Source organism: Apteryx mantelli, chromosome 23 (assembly GCF_036417845.1).
Source record: "Apteryx mantelli isolate bAptMan1 chromosome 23, bAptMan1.hap1, whole genome shotgun sequence".
Classification (NCBI taxonomy): domain Eukaryota; kingdom Metazoa; phylum Chordata; class Aves; order Apterygiformes; family Apterygidae; genus Apteryx; species Apteryx mantelli.
Window position 1 is genome coordinate 11,298,538 of NC_090000.1, and position 5,820 is coordinate 11,304,357.

General features: G+C 59.6%; 1 pseudogene; it reads right to left on the minus strand.

Moving 5' to 3' along the window:
- Nucleotides 1–1,614: 1,614 nt before the first annotated feature.
- Nucleotides 1,615–2,192, minus strand: LOC136994014 (olfactory receptor 14A16-like; annotated as a pseudogene).
- Between the last annotated feature and the right edge of the window lie 3,628 nt (nucleotides 2,193–5,820).

Below are 5,820 nucleotides of genomic sequence, written 5' to 3' on the forward strand. Positions count from 1 at the left end.
CCATCCACCCCTGGCAATTACCAAGTGCCCTGGGCAGGGTCAGCTTCAGCTCCCTGAGAGGGAGTGGGGGTGCAGGACAGTGCGCTGGGGTGGCTGGGCTGCAGGCTGCGATGGCCTTGCCAAACCAGGAGGTGGGGGGAGAGGCCGAACCCGGTGCCTGACTGGAGCTGGAGCCCCATCATGGGGGGAGGTGGGAGGGCCAGGGGCCAGGCAGCAGCTGCAAGGCTGTGCCAGCTCCTGCTGCACTAGTGGTCCCTACAGTATGGGGAGAGGGGACAGAAGACAGGGAACTGCGAGGGTGGCGGTAGGTCAGCAGGGGGCAGTGGGGATTGCAGACAGGGCTTGTAGCTGGTGTTTCTGCAGCGCAGTGGCACTCACACCAAAGCCACAGCCGCTCTGTGGGCACAGCAGCTCTGGGGGGCAGGGGTATGTCAGCCTCCCCATCAGTCTCCAAGCTGGCACGGGACCCAGTGGCACAAGGAAACAGAGGACAGTGACACGCTCTTTCCCTTGTTCCTATGTCCAGCAGATTCCCTACCCCAGACTGCCTGCAGCCCCCCGTGCCAGCCCCTCTCTCCAGGACAGCATGAGAGTCCCTGCCCTGGGACTCCTCAGGCAGCCTCTCTTGCCCCAGGGACACAGCAGCCTGCCTTAGCTGACATACATAGAAATGGATTTTTCTTTCTCATGTATTGCTCCTTGCAAGCACACAATTGCTCCTTTTCTCTTCCCCAGGGATGTCCCTGCTCCCCGGAGAGCCTTTCTGCAGGTGAGTGCATCAGTGCTGGCTGGCTCTTCCCGGACCCTCCCTTGTGCTCCCCACGGGGCAAAACCTGGCAGTGCTGCTCTGCAGAGAAAGTGGGCTATGGTGCCCTGGGGCCACAGGGTGACTCTGCACTGGCCATGGTGGTCAGGGTGGGAAGCAGACCCAGATGCACAGGCATCTTTGCACCTGACAGCCCCCTACCAAGGCGTCTGTTGCCATGGATGATGCTCTGAGCAAGCACAGAGCATTTCAGATGGCTCAGGCTATGTTCAAGTGTGTCATTAGATCCAGCCCACTGAAGGTGACATGAACCACTCTCCAGGCTCCCTTCCCTCTGCCTGCAGGGTCTGCACTGTGGGCATCTGTCACCAGTCCTGTCATACAGCAGACAGTCCCAGGCAGATATCACTTGACCATTCAGCACCTCCGGGAGCACTGGGCACCCACAAGTGAGAGCTGAATCCAGCCCTCCTTCCCTAACACATCACGCCATGAGCTCATTGCATTGAGCCCATGGAGAACCCCAGAAAAGCAACAGTCCCTTTCAGGGTGAAAGTCCTGGAGCACATTCTTGGCTGCAGCTTTGGAAGGAGAGCCCAATCTTCAAGCACTGCACTGTGGAAATCCCCTTTTGTTAGAGAAAGGACAGCTCTGACATTGTGATAGGCACTTTTACAGAATGTCTCTGGATCCGACCTACTGGATTCTTGCCTCTGCAGAAGTGAGATGAATTCAAAAATTTGTGTACAAACATTATTACCACAGCGAGAATGCCCAAAGCACAAGAGCTGTCTGAGAAAATTAGAAATCAGTTATGAAGAGGGATGGGCAGCTTATTGCTGCTGAATTCATACCAGCTGAATCCGTTTTTTCAGTGTGTCCTCGAGCTCCTCGTTCCTCATGCTGTAGATGAGGGGGTTCACTGTTGGAGGCAGCAGTGAGTACAGAACAACCACCACCAGATCCAGAGCTGTGGAGGAGCTGGAGGGGGGCTTCAGGGAGGCAAACAGGCCAGTGCTGGGAAACAGGGAGACCACGGCCAGGTGGGGGAGGCACATGGAAAAGGCTTTGTGCTGGCCCTGCACAGAGGACATCCTCAGTACGGCTGTGAAGATCTGCACGTAAGACAGCACAATGAAAACCAAACACCCAAAGGCTAAATACACGCTTAATACCAGAGCCCCAACTTCCCTGAGGTAGGAGTCTGAGCAGGAGAGCTTGAGGAGCTGGGGAAGTTCACAGAAGAAAAGGTCCACTGCGTTGCCTTGACAGAGTGATATACTGATAACGTACTAGCACTGTGCAGGAGAGCATAGAGAAAGCCACAGGCCCAGGCATCTGTTGCCATTTTGGCAGAAACTCTGCTGCCCAAGAGGGTGCCATAACGCAGAGGTTTGCAGATGGCAACAAGGCGGTCATACGCCATGACGATGAGGAGATAAAACTCTCCTGAAAATAAGAAAAAGAAGAAAAAGACCTGGGTAGCACATCCTGAGTAGGAAATGGCCCTGGTGTCCCACAGGGAATTGGCCATGGATTTGGGGACAGTGGTGGAGATGGAGCCGAGGTCCAGGACAGAGAGATTGAGGAGGAAGAAGTACATGGGGCACAGGCAGGGCAGCACCAGCTGCTGTATGTGCAGTGCCAAGAGAAGAAGGGTCAAATTCCTCCTGCAGCTTTGGTGCAAGAAAAGCTTTGGGGCCAGAGTTGGCCCGGGAGTGCAGTGGGAGTGGCTTTCCCATGACCCAGGAGGAGTCTGTGGAGGGGGAAAGGACTTGGACCGCAGCCAGAGGACACTGGGCTCACCACACCTTGAGGTAAGGACCAGTCCCTGTGAAGCCCACTCTTTGCAAATACCAGACCTGCAAGGTATTCCACAGCTCCAGGAGCCTGGAAGTAGCCGAGTCGAGGACCAGCACCTCCAACGTGCTCTCCATGCTGTCCAGGGTCTGCAAGGGGGACAGAGGGTTATGGCGCTCTTTCACCACTCCCTCTGACCCATAGCAGACTGAGTTGAACTCTTGCTGCCAATGGAGGACACTCACTGCCCTGCGGTGCCCAGGGAGAGGTCTCAGGGCAGGAGAGTTGCTGCGCACGGACCAGCCCGTGGGCACTGGCCGTGGCCCAGCCCAGGGGAAGGGGATGAAGGGAGGAGAGTGGGAAAGCAAAGCTGAGATCCTGCCCTGCCTTGGATCTCACAGTCGCCTCTCAGCACAGGGTAGCCAGAGGCAAGCCCAGAGGGGTTGGTGGGCTCCCTGTAGCTCACCCAGCGCATACCTGGGAATAGAGGGACATGTCCAGGTTCTCCATGTCTTCTTGTGGAAGAAGCAAGAAGACACTCCTGAAGCAGGCATGGAGGAGGCTGCTCTTTTTGCCCTCCAGAACCGTCTCCACTGCACTGCAAAGAGAGAGAGGTGCCTGCTCGACACTGGTGCTGGGAGCACTGCCTTGAGGCCCCGGGAAGCTGGACGTGGACCTCTGTAGCAAGAGTGCCCAGGCTTGGCACAGAGAGCAGGTGGGGGATGCCCTGCAGGGAGGCGCCTCCTCCCTCCATGACACTGGTCCAGGGGCAGAGCACAGTCCTGGCAGGCAGGCCTCATGCCTTCTCAGTCATCAGCTTCCTCATTCTGTGGTAAAAGCCAAGGTGCCCTGGGGAGCTGCAGGCACCCCTCTGCCCTCCCATCTGCTCTACTGACAAGTTTGGGGCAGGGGAGAGCAGAAGCGCAGCAGACAGCACCTCCAGCCTCCTCCCATGATGGGGACACCTCCCAGCCAGGGACAGTGTCATCAGGGATACGCTGTGCAGAAGTTCTGGCCAAACCAGGGCCTGAGGTGGATACCTCATCACCGTAATAGCAAGCATGGCTTGCTGACGCATTGCTGTGCCCAGGTGGTCCATGGGCTCCTCTTCCAGCAGTACCTGGAAAGCACAACCAGGATTCAACATGGCAACAGCTACCACCCAGCACCAGCAGACGCAGCACCAGTCTGCGAGCCTGGCAGAGTCCTGCTGCCCCCAACCCTGCACCGGCACCCGGAATAGCCTCACTTTGCCAAGATATCAGCTTGCAGGGCTTCTTGGGGGCACCCAGAGTCCTGTCGGCAGGAGCTCGGTGCCCACGTATACGTGCCCTGCACCTCCCAATGCCCAAGTCCTGTCCTCACAGCTATGCCTGTGCCCAGCTGGCCTTGACCCCTTCCTCAGACCTGCTGCCTCTCCCCTCACCTTGATACTCTCTGCCCGCTCATATCTGCAGCAGAAAACATCCAGGTCTCATGACAAGGCCTTGGGGCTGTTGCCCCTGCAGAGGGACGCTAGAAACTTCAGCTTCTGCGCCTTTTCCTGACAGATGTGGAAGATGGAGTGAGCGTGAGAGGGGAGAGGAAAAGCCAGCAGGACCAGAGCAGTGAGGGGGCTGCAGTGCTGTGCAGGACCTCCGGACGGGAGCAGCTCTGCTCAGCCAGCAACCCCCCAGCAGCCTGGCAGCAGACAGCAGACCCGGCAAGACCCAGAGGGAGACACAGGCACAGCCCCGATGGACAAACTGCAGTTACCTTTTGTCTACTGCTCACTAAGGCCTAGATGAACTCCAGGGCTTCCCCATCCTCTCTGGACAGCTCTGATCAGCTGCAGATGGAAAATCTTGGACCTGATAAAGGAACAGGCCCGGGAGGACTGTAGAGACTGACCACAGGCAGGACAGAGTAGCATAATGAGCTCTGCCCTCTGTCCAGCCAGAGGCCTGCTCCCATGGATGAAGTCTCCCCCAGGCTTGTCAGGGCTGGAGGGTGCCCAGAACGTGGGCTGCGATGCTGGAGCCAGCAAGGCAGGGGAACACTTCAACTGCACTGGGGTTGGGAACTTGCTCGCCAATGGGCGGGAAGGGTCCCTTTCCCGCAGCATCACTCCTGCTGCCACGGAGCTGCTGCTCGCTGCCTGTCCCAGGGAGCAGGAGCTGGGTTCATCTGCGCTCTCCCTCCTTGCCACCTGCTGTGCTGGGGCTGGCTCCCAAGCCCCGAGAAGACCCAGGCATCCGGGCACCGCTGTGCCACCACCCCTGGGGACCCCCAAGGCCAGTGTGCTGAGGAGACAGGAGCTCGGCACAGAGCAGGGCGCGCTCCCCGGCGCTGGCCCGGCCCAGCCCTGTGGGGCCGCTCACTCACTACTCCGCAGTGGCTGGGGCTGGCCCCACCTTGGAGAGCACTGGGGGAGAACTGCTCTCCTGGGGAGCCCCATGCTGCTCCTGGGCTGCCTGGGGGTGGTGGGGGTGGCCAACCTCCTTCTCCCAGGCTGACCGGGGGTGACTGGGGTTCTCTCCAACATCCTGTGGGACGGAGAAGAGGTGCGAGGGGGAGACTTTTTTAACACAAACCAGGTGAGGGTCCCCGCGGGGGTGCTGGTGGTGCTGCGGCATCCCCCCGCCAGCACCAGTCCTGACACCAACTCTCCTGCACCTCAGACCCTTCCGCAAGGCTCTGCCCTTGCCGTGGCCGAGGGCCCCCACGACCCCACAGCACTTCCGAGCCCCAACCCCATCGCTCTCACCCGGGCCGGGAGGTAGGAAGGCCTCAGGAAATGCCTCAGCTCTGCGGTGCTGCCGAGGCGACAGGGAGAGACAAGGCTGAGCTTGGCGACTCTTCCACGAGCCCTGCGTGCTCCTGCCCTCTCCTGTCACCGTCTTCACCAGCACTGTGGGGCCACGGCCACGCTGATGCCTGGCAGCACTGCAGGTGTCACAAGGGGGGTCACAATGGCCCTGCCTGGTGGCAGCTGTGAGGTCACCTCTGCTGCTGGGAGCTGGTCCAGGAGCAGCAGCCAGCGCCGCAAGGGGCTCCGGGGCCTGAGTGCAGCTACCCCAGGGAGGAGAGTTCAGGGAGGGCTGCAGGAGGCAGCTCAAGGGGCAGCACGGGGCTGCGCATGGCCAGGTCCCTCGTGTTTCATCCCTGACTGCCCAGGGGCTGGGGGCCAGCGTGTGAGGACAGGGAGGGTGTCAGAGAGCTGGGCTAAGAGAGATGATGGGCTTTGGGGGGTCAGAGGGCTTCAGGTCATGGTG